The sequence below is a fragment of the Bos indicus x Bos taurus genome, chromosome 28 (genome assembly GCF_003369695.1).
Source record: "Bos indicus x Bos taurus breed Angus x Brahman F1 hybrid chromosome 28, Bos_hybrid_MaternalHap_v2.0, whole genome shotgun sequence".
NCBI lineage: Eukaryota > Metazoa > Chordata > Mammalia > Artiodactyla > Bovidae > Bos > Bos indicus x Bos taurus.
This window is the reverse complement of record NC_040103.1, coordinates 8,592,917-8,609,828: the sequence shown is the minus strand read 5'-3', so window position 1 is coordinate 8,609,828 and position 16,912 is coordinate 8,592,917.

Below are 16,912 nucleotides of genomic sequence, written 5' to 3'. Positions count from 1 at the left end.
CTTAACATTATAGTATAATCATAGTATAATCTATGTATACTTATCATGTGGATTTTATGTTTGCCAATGTCCATTCTGCTTTTTGAACAACATTGATTATAGCCTCTTAGCAATCACATACAGGCAGTTCACTTCTCATGGACAGTCAAAAATCTGGTGACCGCAGGACTGGGGTAGAACTCAGGTCTTCTGGCTCAAGGGTCTTTGGACTACACACATCAGTCCATAAAGTGAGAAAATCCATTTCTACTTGGAAGCATAAATGACATTGTGCCTGATTGTTAATAAACCTGTAAACATGGATTATTTTCAAGAAAGTAGAACTGCCAAGACCTAACTTTATGTAACATACAATCATATTTCACTATAAAATCCATAAAGATCCTTCTTTAAAATTCTGTGATTCTATGGGATTTCCTGAATCAGTCCTGAATATTCATTGGAAGGACTAATGTTGAAGCTGAAACTCCAATACTTTGGCCACCTGATGCGAAGAGCTGACTCATTGGAAAAGACCCCGATGCTGGGAAAGATTGAAGGAAGGAGGAGAAGGGGACAACAGAGGATGAGATGGTTGGATGGCATCACTGACTCAATGGACATGAGTATGGGTATACTCTGGGAGTTGGTGATGGACAGGGAGGCCTGGTGTGCTGCAGTTCATGGGGTCGCAAAGAATTGGATGCGACTGAGCAACTGAACTGAACTGAACTGAACTGATAAGACTTCCCTGGTGGTCCAGTGGTTGAGACGATAAGCTCCCAATGGAAGCATGCATGGATTCAATCCCTGGTTGGGGAACTAAGATCCCACATGCTGCATGTCCAATGAATATATACAAATATTTTTTAAGTTAGAAAAAAACCTATGATTCTAGGTGTCTATAAAATGAATTTTACAATCTAGGACACTTTGTAAAACCTTCAAAAGAAATTAGATTAATTAATAGAGAAAACAAAGACTTATCACTTCAAATATTCACTTCAGCAGTATCATAAGTAACCTTGTCTTACAGGTTAATGTCAGCCCTTAAAAGCTGAAGTGAGATAACTGAATGACTCTGAAATCCCCTATTCCTTCTTCCCCATTCCCTCCTCCCCTTCTGTGCATAATCTCCTTTTTTGTGTTAATTATAGAAAAAGCACAAATAAGAAATTCATGTCCGCTGTCTCTCTACCTCTGAATCTAGCACCAGATGCTTGCATGTGGGAGAATTTAGGAAACACACCTACCTCTTTCCGGGTTAACTTTCTGGAATCTGAAAATGGGATGGTCTGTTTTCCTGACAAAAGGACAGTATTTGCAGGTCAAAGGATAACTGATAAGCCTATTTATTTTCCCAGAGACCTTGGCCAGGCACGTCCCCTTTCTTAACTCTCCTGGTCAGCCTGGACCCGTCCTACTTGGCAGGCTGTCTATGCCTTCTCTGTGAGAGCCTCTATGAATCTCTATCTTCATAGTTACTTTTTTATAAACAGACATGAAGGGGGAATCTTTATTTTTATTTTTCATAATTAAAAACTTTACTGGAGTAGTTGATTTACACTGTTGCGTTAGTTTCAGATGTACAACAAAGAGAATCAATTATACACACATATATATCCACTTTTCTGTTTTTTTTTTTTTTTTTAAAGATTCTTTTCCCATATACAATACATTACAGAGTACTAAGTAGAGTCCCTTGTGCTATACAGCAACTTATCATTAGTTACCTATTTTATACATAGTAGTGTGTTTACAAGGGCTTGAAATAGCTCAGCTGGAATTCCATCACCTCCACTAGCTTTGTTCATAGTGATGCTTCCTAAGACCCACTTGACTTCACACTCCAGGATATCTGGCTCTAAGTGAGTGATCACACCATCGTGGTTATCTAGGTCATGGAGATCCTTTCTGTATAGTTCTTCTATGTATTCTTGCCACTCTTTTTTAATATCTTCTGCTTCTGTTAGGTCCATACCACTTCTGTCCTTTATTGAACCCATCTTTGCATGAGATGTTCCCTTAGTATTTCTAACTTTCTTGAAGAGATCTCTAGTCTTTCCCGTTCTATTTTTTCCCTCTATTTCTATGCATTGTTCACTTAGGAAGGTTTTCTTATTTCTCCTTGCTATTCTTTGGAATTATGCATTCAGTTCAGTTCAGTTCAGTCGCTCAGTTGTGTCTGACTCTTTGCAACCCCATGAATTGCAGCACGCCAGGCCTCCCTGTCCATCACCAACTCCCAGAATTTACTCAAACTCATGTCCATCGAGTCGCTGATGCCATCCAGCCATCTCATCCTCTGTCATCCCCTTCTCCTCCTGCCCCCAATCCTTCCCAGCATCAGGGTCTTTTCCAGTCAATCAACTCTTTGCATGAGGTGGCCAAAGTATTGGAGTTTCAGCTTCAGCATCAGTCCTTCCAATGAACACCCAGGACTGTTCTCCTTTAGAATGGACTGGTTGGATCTCCTTGCAGTCCAAGGGACTCTCAAGAGTCTTCTCCAACACCACAGTTCAAAAGCATCAATTCTTCGGTGCTCAGCTTTCTTCACAGTCCAACTCTCGTTGGCAAAGTAATGTCTCTGCTTTTGAATATGCTATCTAGCTTGGTCATAACTTTCCTTCCAAGGGTTAAACGTCTTTTAATTTCATGGCTGCAGTCACCATCTGCAGTGATTTTGGAGCCCAAGAAAATAAAGTCTGACACTGTTTCCACTGTTTCCCCATCTATGTGCCATGAAGTGATGGCACCAGATGCCATGATATTAGTTTTCTGAATGTTGAGCTTTAAGCCAACTTTTTCACTCTCCTCTTTCACTTCAAGCCTCTTTCACATCAAGAGGCTTTTTAGTTCCTGTTCGCTTTCTGCCATAAGGGTGGTGTCATCTGCATATCTGAGGTTATTGATATTAATCCCGGCAGTCTTGATTCCAGCTTGTGCTTCTTCCAGCCCAGTGTTTCTCATGATGTACTCTGCATATAAGTTAAATAAGCAGGGTGACAATATATAGCCTTGACGTACTCCTTCCCTTATTTGGAACCAGTCTGTTGTTCCATGTCCAGTTCTAACTGTTACTTCCTGACCTGCATACAGATTTCTCAAGAGGCAGGTCAGGTGGTCTGGTATTCCTATTTCTTTCAGAATTTCCCACAGTTTATTGTGATCCACACAGTCAAAGGCTTTGGCATAGTCAATAAAGCAGAAATAGATGTTTTTCTGGAACTCTCTTGCTTTTTCCATGATCCAGCGGATGTTGGCAATTTGATCTCTGGTTCCTCTGCCTTTTCTAAAACCAGCTTGAACATCTGGAAGTTCATGGTTCACGTATTGCTGAAGCCTGGCTTGGAGAATTTTGAGCATTACTTTACTAGCGTGTGAGATGAGTGCAATTGTGTGGTAGTTTGAGCATTCTTTGGCATTGCCTATCTTAGGGACTGGAATGAAAACTGACCTTTTCCAGTGCTGTGGCCACTGCTGAGTTTTCCAAACTTGCTGGCATATTGAGCAGCACTTTCCCAGCATCATCTTTCAGGATTTGAAATAGCTCAACTGGAATTCCATCACCTCCACTAGCTTTGTTCGTAGTGATGCTTTCTAAAGCCCACTTGACTTCAGGTGGGTATATTTTTCCTTTTCTCTCATGCCTTTAGCGTCTCTTCTCTGCTATTTGTAAGGCCTCCTCAGACAACCATTTTGCCTTTTGCATTTCTTTTTCTTAAGGATGGTTTTGATCACTGCCTCCACATTTCTTCAGGCACTCTGTCTATTAGATCTTATCCCTTGTTTCTGTTTGTCATTTCCACTATATAATCCTAAGGGATTTGATTTAGGTCATACCTGAATGGTCTAGTGGTTTTCCCTGCTTTCTTCAATTAAGTCTGAATTTTCCAATAAGGAGTTCATGATCTGAGCCACATTCAGCTCCTGGTCTTATTTTTACTGACTATATGAAGGTCTTACTTGTCTCCTGGGAAATCTATATGTGGGTCAAGAAGCAACAGTTAGAACCAGATGTGGAATGACTGGTTCAAAACTGGGAAAGGAGTATGACAAGGCTATGTATTGTCACCCTGCTTATTTAACTTTTATGCAGACTACATCATGTGAAATGCTGGGCTAGATGAACCACAAACTAGAATCAAGATTGCTGGGAGAAATATGAACAATCCCAGATATACAGATGTATCTCTCTAGTGCTGGAATCAAGATTGTGGGGAGAAATAGCAATAACCTCAGATACACAGATGACACCACCATGGCAGAAATTGAAGAAGAACTAAAGAGCCTCTTGATGAAAGTGAAAGAGAAGAGTGAAAAAGTTGGCTTAAAACTCAACATTAAAAAAACTAATATCATGGCATCTGGTCCCATCACTTCATGGCAAATAGATGGGAAAAAATGGAAATAGGAGAGACTTCTTTATTTTCTTGGGCTTCAAAATCACTGCAGATGGTGACTGCAGCCATGAAATTAAAAGACACTTGCTCCTTGGAAGAAAAGCTATGACCAACCTAGACAGCATATTGAAAAGCAGAGACATTACTTTGCTGACAAAGGTCCATATAGTCAAAACTATGGTTTTTCTAGTAGTCGTGTATGGATGTGAGAGTTGGACCATAAAAAAGGCTGAGCACTGAAGAGCTCATGCTTTTGAATCATGGTGCTGGAGAAGACTCTAGAGAGTCTCTAGGACTGCAAGGAGATCAAACCAGCCAGTCCTAAAGGAAATGAACCCTGAATTTTCATTTGAAGGACTGATGCTGAAGCTGAAGTGCCAATACTTTGGCCACCTGGTGTGAAGAGCCAACTCATTGGAAAAGACTCTGATGCTGGGAAAGATTGAAGGCAAAAGGAGAAGGGGGTGGCAGAGTATGAGATAGTTGGATAGCATCACCAGTTCAATGGACGTGAGTTTCAGCAAACTCAGGGAAATAGAGAAGACTCAGGGTGTGCTCTAGTTTGTGGGGTCACAAAGAGCCAGACACGACTTAGTGACTGAACAAGAGCAACAACAATGGCTAGACCACTTCTTGTTTATCCATTTATCCGTCAATGGACACTTGGCTTACTTCCACCTTTTGGCTATTGGTAATAATGCTGCTGTGAACATGGGAGTGTAAATATCTGTTTGAGTCTCTGTTTTCAGTTCTTCAGGGTATATACCTGGAAGTAAAATTGCTGGATCCTATGTAATTCCATGTTTAACTTTTTGAGGAGGTGCCAAATGAGTCCCCCTTTTCATATATTCAAGAAAGGATTCTAGGGGCTGGAAAGGTGGGGAGGAGGAGGGCTGGTAGTTCCAATTATCAAGAAGCAGAGTTCCTTAGAAAGGAGGCTAACTGAGTTTTTCAGTCCTCTCTGTAAGATAGTGCTCTACAAGCCACCCAGCAGGGTGGTAATCCTTGTATCTTTCCTACCCAACTGCTCTCTCAACACTTCCAAACCACATGGACAGGTACTGAAGGCTTGTAAATGACAGTAACTTGAGCTTTTCTCCTCACTCCACTACTCCCCTCTAACTCTGACTTTTTTTTGATTGCACTGCACAAATGAAGGATCTTAGTGACCAGGGATTGAACCCACATCCACCACAGTGGAAGAGTGGTCTTAACCAATGGACCTCCAGGGAAGTCCTGACATTTTTAATATGCCATTCTCTCATCTCTAATAATAATAGTAGACAATGTATAAATAGGAGAAATATTTAATGACCATTTTCTTTTTCTACTGATATGTTTTCAAGAGTATAATAACTCTTTAAGCATAAATGGTTTAGGTCCTGCCCTTGAATTTAATGTTAATTCATTTAATGCTTCAGGGCTATGGTTTTTCCAGTGGTCATGTATGGATGTGAGAGTTGGACTATGGAGAAGGCTGAGCACCAAAGAATTGATGCTTTTGAACTGTCGTGTTGGAGAAGACTCTTGAGAGTCCCTTGGACTGCAAGGAGATCCAACCAGTCCATTCTGAAGGAGATCAGCCCTGGGATTTCTTTGGAAGGAATGATGCTAAAGCTGAAACTCCAGTACTTTGGCCACCTCATGTGAAGAGCTGACTCATTGGAAAAGACTGTGATGCTGGGAGGGACTGGAGACAGGAGGAGAAGGGGACGACAGAGGAGGAGATGGCTGGATGGCATCACTGACTCGATGGACATGAGTCTGGGTGAACTCCGGGAGCTGGTGATGGACAGGGAGGCCTGGCGTGCTGCGATTCATGGGGTCGAAAAGAGTTGGACACGACTGAGCGACTGAACTGAACTGAATTTAATGCTGATTTAGTGCCATTTATCTTTAATCAGATATAAGATTAAAACTTTTTCCTTTAATTTTTTGGTCTGGCCTATGGTGACCATAGGAGAAGGCAGTGGCACCCCACTCCAGTACTCTTGCCTGGAAAATCCCATGGATGGAGGAGCCTGGTAGGCTGCAGTCCATGGGGTCGAAAAGAGTCGGACACGACTGAATGACTTCACTTTCACTTTTCACTTTCTTGCATTGGAGAAGGAAATGGCAACCCACTCCAGTGTTCTTGCTTGGAGAATCCCCGGGATGGAGGAGCCTGGCAGGCTGCCATCTGTGGGGTCACACAGAGTCGGACAAGACTGAAGCAACTTAGCAGCAGCAGCAGCAACATTAGGAATCTAGACCAAATTCAGAGCCCAACTATAATAAGCAGCTCACCTCAGGTAACTGGTTGTATTCACCCATTGACAGAGTCCCTGTTGTATTTTCAACCTTAAATAACTCCATTTTTATTATGGGTTTTTTTGTGTGTGTGTGTGGGGAGGGGGGTGGGATTATCTTGTGCCCTTTCAAAACCAGACAAGATATAAATTCTGAATAAATGAAAATATTAACACACCTTTATGAAGTTAACTCTTTCAAATTACCTGGGTCTCATTTAGGGCACTATAGTAATTGAACTATACAGATTCTTCAAGTTGGAAACAGGGAAAATCTAGTTTACTGTTTGTGTTGCCCTAAATGACCTGTTTGGAGAAGGCAATGGCACCCCACTCCAGTACTCTTGCCTGGAAAATCCCATGGACGGAGGAGCCTGGTAGGCGGCAGTCCATGGGGTCTCACAGAGTCAGACACGACTGAGCGATTTCACCTTCACTTTTCACTTTCATGCATTGGAGAAGTAAATGGCAACCCACTCCAGTGTTCTTGCCTGGAGAATCCCATGGATGGAGGAGCCTGGTAGGCTGCAGTCCATGGGGTCGCTAAGAGTCGGATACGACTGAGCAACTTCACTTTCACTTTTCACTTTCATGCACTGGAGAAGGAAATGGCAACCCACTCCAGTGTTCTTGCCTGGAGAATCCCAGGGACAGGGGAGCCTGGTGGGCTGCTGTCTATGGGGTCGCACAGAGTCGGACACGACTGAAGTGACTTAGCAAATTACCTATTTATGTCATAAAATCAGGATCTCTAAGACCTCCAGGAAAGGATTACTGCTACTGAAAATGTGAGTAGGCATTTTGGAATCTGCATCAACTTTCAAGCCATTCAGTATCACCCTGTGCCTCAGAAGAGTATTTAACTAAATTATTGAAACCTGTAAAGGCAGGAGCTCTGTCTTCCAAATGAACCATTTGCATCCTGTTTATTAACAAGGATCTAATTCCTAATTGGGCCAAGATAGTTTTTCCTCCAGAAAGCTTTTGGGAAGAAAACATTAATTCAGTATATCAAACTGTGGTAGGTAGTTATACAGCAGTAGTATTTTTTTCTAATATTTTTTTATTTGGCTGCATTGGATCTTGTGGGATCTTTGTTGCTTCATGTGGTATCTTTCATTGAGGCACATGGACTTCCAAGGTGTGGGCTCAGTAGCTGCAACTCCCAAGCTTGGTTTTAATGAGGCATGTGGGGTCTTAGCTCCCTGACCAGGGATTGATCCAGAGTCGTCTGCATTGCAAGAGGGATTCTTAACCACTGGACCACCAGGAAGGGAAGTCCCAGCAGAAGTATTAAAGTCAAGTATTAAAGTATATAAGTATCATGAGTCAGGAAGCCTCATGATAAATGCAAGGAACTCTTGGAGAGGTAAATCTTCACAGGTATTCAAAGTACTTCAGGGGTTTTTTTGTGTGTGTATTACAACAGGAAACACAGCTAGCAAACCTTTCAAAGTAAAGAAGGAATTTTTTTCCTTAGTGGTATACATTGATGGTGACTGTATTATCAATAGCATTCAAACAATATTCACGTTTTAAGGATAAGGAACTTTCTCTCAGTCTCTTTGATCCTTACATCTCTGTTGGGTGTATGCCACTGAGTTGAACTAGAGCTAACACAAGGGTGGTAAATACGGTCCACCTGCTCATTTCGCTCGGAGAAGGCAATGGCACCCCACTCCAGTACTCTTGCCTGGAAAATCCCATGGACGGAGGAGCCTGGTGGGCTGCAGTCCATGGGGTCATGAAGAGTTGGACATGACTGAGGGACTTCACTTTCACTTTTCACTTTCATGCATTGGAGAAGGAAATGGCAACCCACTCCAGTGTTCTTACCTGGAGAATCCCATGGATGGGGGTGCCTGGTGGGCTTCCGTCTATGGAGTCGCACAGAGTCGGACACGACTGAAGCGACTTAGCAGCAGCAGCAGCTCATTTCACTGAGTGTGGCTCAGGGAGTCCCAGACATGGCCCAAGCAATGACAGTCATCACAAGCAGGGACTGCGATCACTATTTATTGCAGATATTCATCAAGAGTCTAATATGTACACAGCGCAGAATATATTTGAATACATTTACAACTCTTTGTTTAGGAACTATGCCAGGTGCTTTAGTGTTCAGCTGGGTGTGGAAGTTGAGAACCATAAGTAATGTGATAATATATTATAAGCATCCACTTTAATAGCCATTGTTCTAGGCACCACCATGATGTTACAATATGAATTTGTTTAGTTGTAACCTGTGTCCAGAATACAACATAATTAGCATCAGTTTCTGGGTACAGTAGTAATACTGAAAGTTCAGATCAAGCATATATAATACATAATAGAAATTTAACAAGTATTTCTTGCACATCGTCTATACAGTCTATATATACATACACGTGTCATACACACAGTAGCCTAGTAAATAGTTAAGAACACAGAACTGGAAGTTAAGTTGGCTCACACTGCCATTTAAAAGCAGCATGACAAACGAACTTACCATAACTCAAAGAGGAAAGGGGAAAGGGTGAGGGGAGGGATAAATTAGTAGTTTGGGATTAGCAGGTACAAACTGCTATCTGCTGCTGCTGCTGCTAAGTCACTTCAGTCGTGTATGACTCTGTGTGACCCCATGGACGGCAGCCCACCAGGCTCCCCTGTCCCTGGGATTCTCCAGGCAAGAACACTGGAGTGGGTTGCCATCTATGAAACAGCTAAAAACAAAGTTCTACTGTATAGCACAGGAAACTATATGCAATATCTTATAATAAACCATAATGGAAAAGGATTTGAAAAAGAATACTCATATAAATGGAATCACTTAGCCATACACTTCCAATGAACACATTATTGTAAATCAACTATACATCAATAAAAAAATTTTAAATAAATATTAAAACACATAATTGACAAGAATAAAGCAACTATGTGAGAGTAAAAAGAATAAAAGCAGTGTGACATTGGACAAGTAGCAAATTTCTTATCTATAAAATGGAAACAAGAATACTTACCTGGCAGAATTGTTATGAGGATTAAGTACAATAATGTTTGCAAAATACTAACCTAGGACCTGGCTTAAAAGTTCAAAAAAAGGTAACAATTAATCATTTTTATATATACATATATATGCACATGAATTTTTTAATGAAAATATTAGTTCAGAAATTCACAGTAGGTGTGGTATTTAAAACATGGCGCAGTAGTAAAAGAATCTGCCTGCCAATGCAGGAGACACTAGAGATGTGGATTCAATCTCTGGGTCAGGAAGTTTCCCTGGGGGAGGAAATGGCAACCCACTCCAGTATTCTTGCCTGGAAAACCCCATGGACAGAGGAGCCTGGCGGGCTACAGTCCAAGGGGTCACAAAGAGTTGCACACGACTGAGCGATGGAACACGCGCATTTTTAAATCAAAATTTTTAAGAAGAATAAACACTGGGGAAAGAAAAGAGAGAGGCAGCTGTCAGCACAAAAGAAGGGCAAAAAAAAAAAAAAAAAAAATTACACTGCCAGCTTGGTGAAAGTTTGTAACCAGGTGATGAGTGGCAGTGACAAGGCTTAGGACTCCCATTCTAGCATTTAGTGTGGTTCTAGGCCCTCTAAGGACTGCAGAGTTCTCAGAAAAGAGAGTAATGATGATCTTCACAGGGATAAACTCTGGCTCTGCCCCTCTGCAGGAGAATCAGGGCGCTCTGACTCATAGGAGCCACCAGAAAATCAGTAACTGGAAATCTTTGCTGCAGCTGCACTGCAAAGGAATCGGACTCGATTTGCCAAATTCCCCATGTGATCCAAGCATGGCCATCTGCCAAAGAACCAGGGGAAGAGAGGGCCACTTGCCTCCCCAGCAACACAGACGTTGTCCGGCCTCATCCCCGAATGAAAACGCAGCAGAGAGCTCACAAGAAATCATTTCCAATGATGATTTGGTTTTGAAAAGAGCAGCTGTAATGCCAGAGTGTTGGGTACATTGCCTCTTTTGACCAAGCAGTCATTCTCCCATGGGGAAGTGGTATTGGAAGCTTCTTGTGCTGCATGAAGCTATTTCTTTACCATCTGCTCCCGTATCTTCCTCCGATGACATCAGAGTGCAGCAGGATTTGCCTTTGCCATTTAATGGGGTTTCTGGCTGCTTGACTCAACTGTGCCTGTTCTTATAATGCTAGGAGAATGATCCTATCCTAAGGCAGCTGAACAGAAGCCAGAAGTTAACTGCAAGTAAAAGACCCGGCTTGCATAACAGCATGGAAGAGACCAGTTTCACTGCAGCGACGCAGAGTAGGTGGTTGCTGAATAGCCTATAGTGAAGATGCCTCAGAGTGACGACTAAGGCAAGAACTCCTTGCTCACCTGAGAAAGGTAATCACTGTACAGGTAGGTTAAAGTGTTTCTGAGACCTCCCAGTGCCAGTCAAGCATGTGTGAAGCTTTGGTGGGCAGGCTGGGTACAGGCTAAGAGCTTTAGAGCCACTGAGGAAGATGATTAGCAGCTGAATTCCTGGCAGCCCCAGGGCTCTCGGGGGCTGATTGCTACACCCTGCTTGCTTGGAGATACTGCGCAGAAAGAAAGGAGAATGAAGACACTCCTGGAGAGGGGGTGAGCCAATGACCCTCATTGGGGAGATTCCAGCTCTGATTCTTGGATGCCAGAAAACTGAGGTTGTCTGTCTTGGGCATGGCATAGGTCCAAGGACTCACGTAGCAAGTGGATGTAGAAGGGCTCCTGGGGGATGCTACTAGACAAGGTGCATGAAACCCAGCATATCCAACATGCACTCTCTCTCACACACATCCACTACCAGATCTCTAAACTTTGAGCTTCTATTGTATTCTTGATCTATGCTAAGGATAGCTCCAGTCCCTCTATCTTGCAGGTAAAGACTGGTCTAGGAGGAGGAGGGAGACAGCACAGAACTAAGGATTGGAGTGGGGAATTACAAAGAGATAAATAAGAAAGTCTAAGGCTGGAGTTAGAGGGGAAGGGAAAGCCTGTGAATGAGATTAGAGGAAAAGCTAGGAAGAGCCGGAATGTCTGCTGGATGGAGAAGGGGCTGAGGACACTATAGAGGGCAGGGCTTTAGGTATCGGGAAGGAAGAATAAGCCCAAGTAAGGTCAAGTTTGGGAGGGGTATTGGGTGATTGTTCTGAGCCAGGAGACCAGGAGAGCTTGTGTGTCGGTCAGCCTGGCTGGAGATGTGGATGAAGATAAAGAGGTGGATACGGATGAAAAGACAACTCTGTCTACTCAGAAGCCAAGTGGCCTGGGCTGTGGTCCACCCCAAGGGCCTTCCCACTCCACACCTCTTGCTGGTTCCCATGTCTTGCTAAACAGCCCCCTCCATTCCCACATCCCCTCAGTGTGGCCTTCATTCTCTTCCTCTTGAGCTTTGGCCAGTCTCCCCACCAATCCCCCTGCCTCTAGTCTTCCCCCTCCAACCCATTCCTCACACAACTGCTAAGCATCATCCTTCTAAACTGCAAGTTTGGTTGGCTTCCCTGGTGGCTCAGAGGGTAAAGAATCTGTCTGCAATGCAGGAAATCCCTGGTCAAGAAGATCCCCTGGAGAAGGGAAGGGCAACCCATTCCAGTATTCTTGCCTGGAGAACTCCATGGACAGAGGAGCCTGGTGGGCTACAGTTCATGGGGTCACAAAGAGTCGGACACAACTGACTGACTCACACACACACAAACCAAGCTTAAAGGACTCCAGTCTTCCCATTGTTGGCAGAATAAAGCCCAAACTCATTTCATGGCATGCAGGAGGCTTCAAGATCCCTGCACCCACCTTGCCATTGCAACTTCCTCTCCTGTAACTTACCCTCAAGTCTGCAGTCACCTGAATAATTTGTTAGTCCTTGAATATAACCTTGGAATTGCCTTCCTATTTCCTGAAGTTATTCTCTCAGTCTAGAAGAGCTTTTCCTTCTCTCCTGCCTAAGAAACCTCTTCTCATCTTTGAACACGAAGGCACCTCCTCTGAGAAGCCTTCCTATACTCCTTCCTCCCGATCAGAAGTAATTGTTCTGTTTCCTGTGTGTGTGTCTGTTGAAATATATAAAACATCAAATTCGTCATTTTAACCATTTTAAGTGTACAGTTCCGTGGCATTAAGTACATTCACATTGTTGTACAAACTTTATCACCATCTATTGCTGGAACTTTTTCATCATCCCCAAGTGATACTCTTTCCCCATTAAATACACCCTTCTCCTAGTCCCTGGGAACTGTCATTCTACTTTACATCTCTATGAATTTAATTATTCAAAGTGCCTCATATATGTGGAATCATGTAATACATTTCCCTTTATGGCTGATATGTTTCATTTAACATAATATCCTCAAGGTTCATCCATGTTGTAGCAAGTATCAGAACTTCCTTCCCTTTTAAAGCTGAATTAAATTTCATTGGATGCAGAGGCCACATTTTGTTTATCCATTCATCCACCTATAGATACTCGAGTTGCTTCTACCCTTTGTTTATTGTGAATGATGCTGCTATGAACATCAGAGTTACAAGTACAGTGTCTGTTCAAGTCCTCCTTCAAGTCAAGTTCTTTGGGGAAAATACCTAGACGTGGAACTGCTGGATCATATGGTCATTCTAGCTCCCACTCTTTTCCCTCAAAGGTAACTGTGCATGATAAGTGTGCATCTTCAATGTAATAATGTAGCTATATATGAATTCCCTTGGAGCCATGTTTAATAATTAAAGCACAACAAAAACCCTGGAAAGAATATGTGACTTTTCCCTGTAGTAAAAGTAGGTTTTCCACATAGAGAAGCTGCAAACCAGTTGAAATGTGACAATGCGGTTAACACTTGAACTCTAAAATTAGACTCTGGCAAAATGCTTCTAAGACAATCCTTTCAAGAAATCCAGTTAGTAAATTTTGTAGTTTTCTCTGTCATGACCTGCTTAGACAGTTGGAATCAAGGAATCTGAATTCCAGCCCCACCCTGCCTGTTACTAACAGCAAGTAACTTAATTTTCTAGGCTTTAATTTTACCATCAGTAAAATAACAAATACCCCAATACATTCATGAGAAAAGAGCAATCTAAGTGAAAGCATTCTGGTAACTTCAAAGTAAGGATCATCTGAATTATCATAGTGACTGGCACCCTTTGCAACACTGGAGCCTATTTAGTTGACCTGAAGAGTAGTGTATCAGATTCATGTCCTTCCTCAAAGGAAGCTAAATGGAATTCTTTAAAGGATAAAGTGCAACCATATTTTTTTGAGGTTTGAATGGAACTTATGTTTTTAACTTAATTTTCATTTTGTATTGGGATATAATTGATTTGTGATGTTAGTTTCTGCTGTACAGCAAAGTGAATCAATTATATATACACATATATCCATTATTTTTCAGATTCTTTTCCCATATAAGTTATTACAAAATACAGATTAGAGTTCCCTATGCTATACAGTAGGTCCTTCTTAACTGTCTATTTTATATATAGTAGTGTGTATATGTTCGGAGAAGGCAATAGCACCCCACTCCAGTACTCTTGCCTGGAAAATCCCATGGATGGAGGAGCGTGGTAGGCTGTAGTCCATGGGGTCGCTGAGTCGGACACGACTGAGCGACTTCCCTTTCACTTTTCACTTTCATGCATTGGAGAAGGAAATGGCAACCCACTCCAGTGTTCTTGCCTGGAAAATCCCATGGATGGAGGAGCGTGGTAGGCTGTAGTCTATGGGGTCGCACAGAGTCGGACACGACTGAAGTGATTTAGCAGCAGCAGCAGTGTGTATATGTTAGTCCCAAACTTCTGATTTGTCCCTGCCCCCCACCTTGCCCCTTTGGTAGCCATAAATTTGTTTTCTAAGTCTGTGAGTCTGTTTTTATTTTGTAAATAAGCTCATTTGTATTATCTTTTCAGATTCCACACACAAGTGATATCGTATGATACATCTTTCTCTGTTGGACTTACGTCATTTAGTATGACAGTCTCTACTTCCTTCCAAGTTGCTACAAATGGCATTATTTCATTCTTTTTTATGACTGTCTATATGTCTGTTGTCTGTATGTACCACATCTTCTTGATCCATTCCTCTCTCAGTGGGCGTTTAAGTTGCTTCCATGTCCTGGCTATTGTGAATAGTACTGCAGTGAACACTGGGCCGCATTATCTTTTCTAATTATGGTTTTCTCCTGATATTTGCCCAGGAGTGGGATTGAAAGTACAGCCGTACTTGATTATTCCCACTTGGATAAGAAAAATCTTTGAATAAGCAGTGGAATTCCAGGAGCATTTGAAAAGTGATAGGAAAGCTGCTTGAGGAATTGTAACACTGGGCAGTCAAGGAGACAGTTTTCCATAAATAAGAAGTAGGCACAAAGAGAGAAGGCCCTGATTATTATCAGAGCCAAGATTATTAAAAATTCTCCTGATAAAAACAGATGATAAGTCCTGTACAATATGTGTGCGTTCCATCCAGGCAGTATCAATGTGAGTTTTTATAAAACGTGTAGGTAGAAAAAAATACCCAAACCTACTTCACATGCTTATGTCTATGGTACATTTAGGAGTAGCAAAGATATGTTGGGAGTCACTGTTAAGATGCTGGTGCCAAATCATAAAAGTTTTACTGAGTAATAAATTAGCATAGCTTTCTTGCCTTAGGAGAACTGACCAATAAAGTTACTTTTAGATCTTACATTCTTGTCTTCTGTGTTTTCAGAATGTCTGTGCTGTTGATTCTCCAGAAGAGAAGGCAGGATAAGGCAAGACTGCTGATCTATTTTTTTCATGTAGAATAGTAAATTGATTGAATGGGATATATTCTTCCTCTTCCATTTCTCCTTCTTCTCTCCCTGAAACTAAAGAAGTGGCCAGTAAACAGAATGCATGTTTGGAACAATTATAGAATTCAAGTGACATAATCAATCACTTATATATACAAGACAAAAGGCACAGTGTTATATATGTAATAGCAATAAAATAGAAGGAAAACAATGAGACAGCAGTTCTTCTAAAGACTGAGATCTTTTTCAGGGCTACTGGTTTATATAGATCTATATTTCTCTATTCTAGAGCATTCAGAGACAGCCTGGAAAAGACAAAGAACTTTAGTATGGAATAAAGTGACATTTCTAATGAGAGGGGGAAAGATGAGTATAATGTATGGTATTGAAACAAGAGACTGTCCCTTTGGAGGAAAATGTCTTTCCCTGTTTTCTTTCCCTTTAAATGGTGTCTTTCAGCCTAGTCCTCAGGCGTCTGGCTAGGAAGCCCAGAAACACAGGTGGCACTTGGAGTACATAGTGTTGGCACTCACCCATTCACCATCTTGTACTCCTCCTTGTGAACCAGTCTCCTGTGGCCAGGGATTTATCTTATTTTCAAGGACATCTATAATAGGTCAGACTTGAATTTATGCAAACTCAGGAAACTCCCACAGACCTGCTTGTGCATTCACCTCAGGGTTGAACATTCTAAAACCATGTCTCTTCATTAAGAATCAGCCACTGTGGGTAGGATGTTTACCTGAGCACTGCCTTCGGTATATGAGCAGCTGGCTTCCTAAGCTGCCTGAGTTGGGTGTGGTAGAGAGCAAGCAAAGGGTCAGAAGCCAGGTTTCCAACAACTAGCAGGGGCATAGCTGCCAGGAAATGCAGTGTTGTCTACATCCTGTCAGGAAACCCTCCTGCTCTAAATTATACCTAATTATCAGTCAGCAGCTGAGTCCCAGAAGAGTGCTACAGGGCAGGAAACGAGGCAGGATGGGTTATCCTGAGGGGCAAGTGGTCCTGTGACTGTGCTTTATAGTACATTTCCTGGCCAGCTATTCCTTTGACTCAGTTCAGTTAAGTCGCTCAGCCGTGTCCGACTCTTTGCGACCCCATGGATTGCAGCATGCCAGGCCTCCTTGTCCATCATCAACTCCTAGAGTTTACTCAGACTCACGCCCACTGAGTCAGTGATGCCATATGCCATCCAACTATCTCATCCTCTGTCATCCCCTTCTCCCGCCTTCAATCTTTCCCAGCATCAGGGTCTTTTCCAATGAGTCAGTTCTTCACATCAGGTGGCTGAAGTATTGGAGTTTCAGCTTCAGCATCACTCCTTCCAATGAATATTCATGACTGATTTCCTTTAGGATGGACTGGTTGGATCTCCTTGCTGTCCAAGGATCTCCTTGCTGTTCTAGTCCTTTGATTAGGTGACCTCAAATTCTTGGTTGATGCTTCTTTGTGATTACTCAGTTGAATCTAGTATTGGATTATATATACTTGAATAATACCAAAACAGC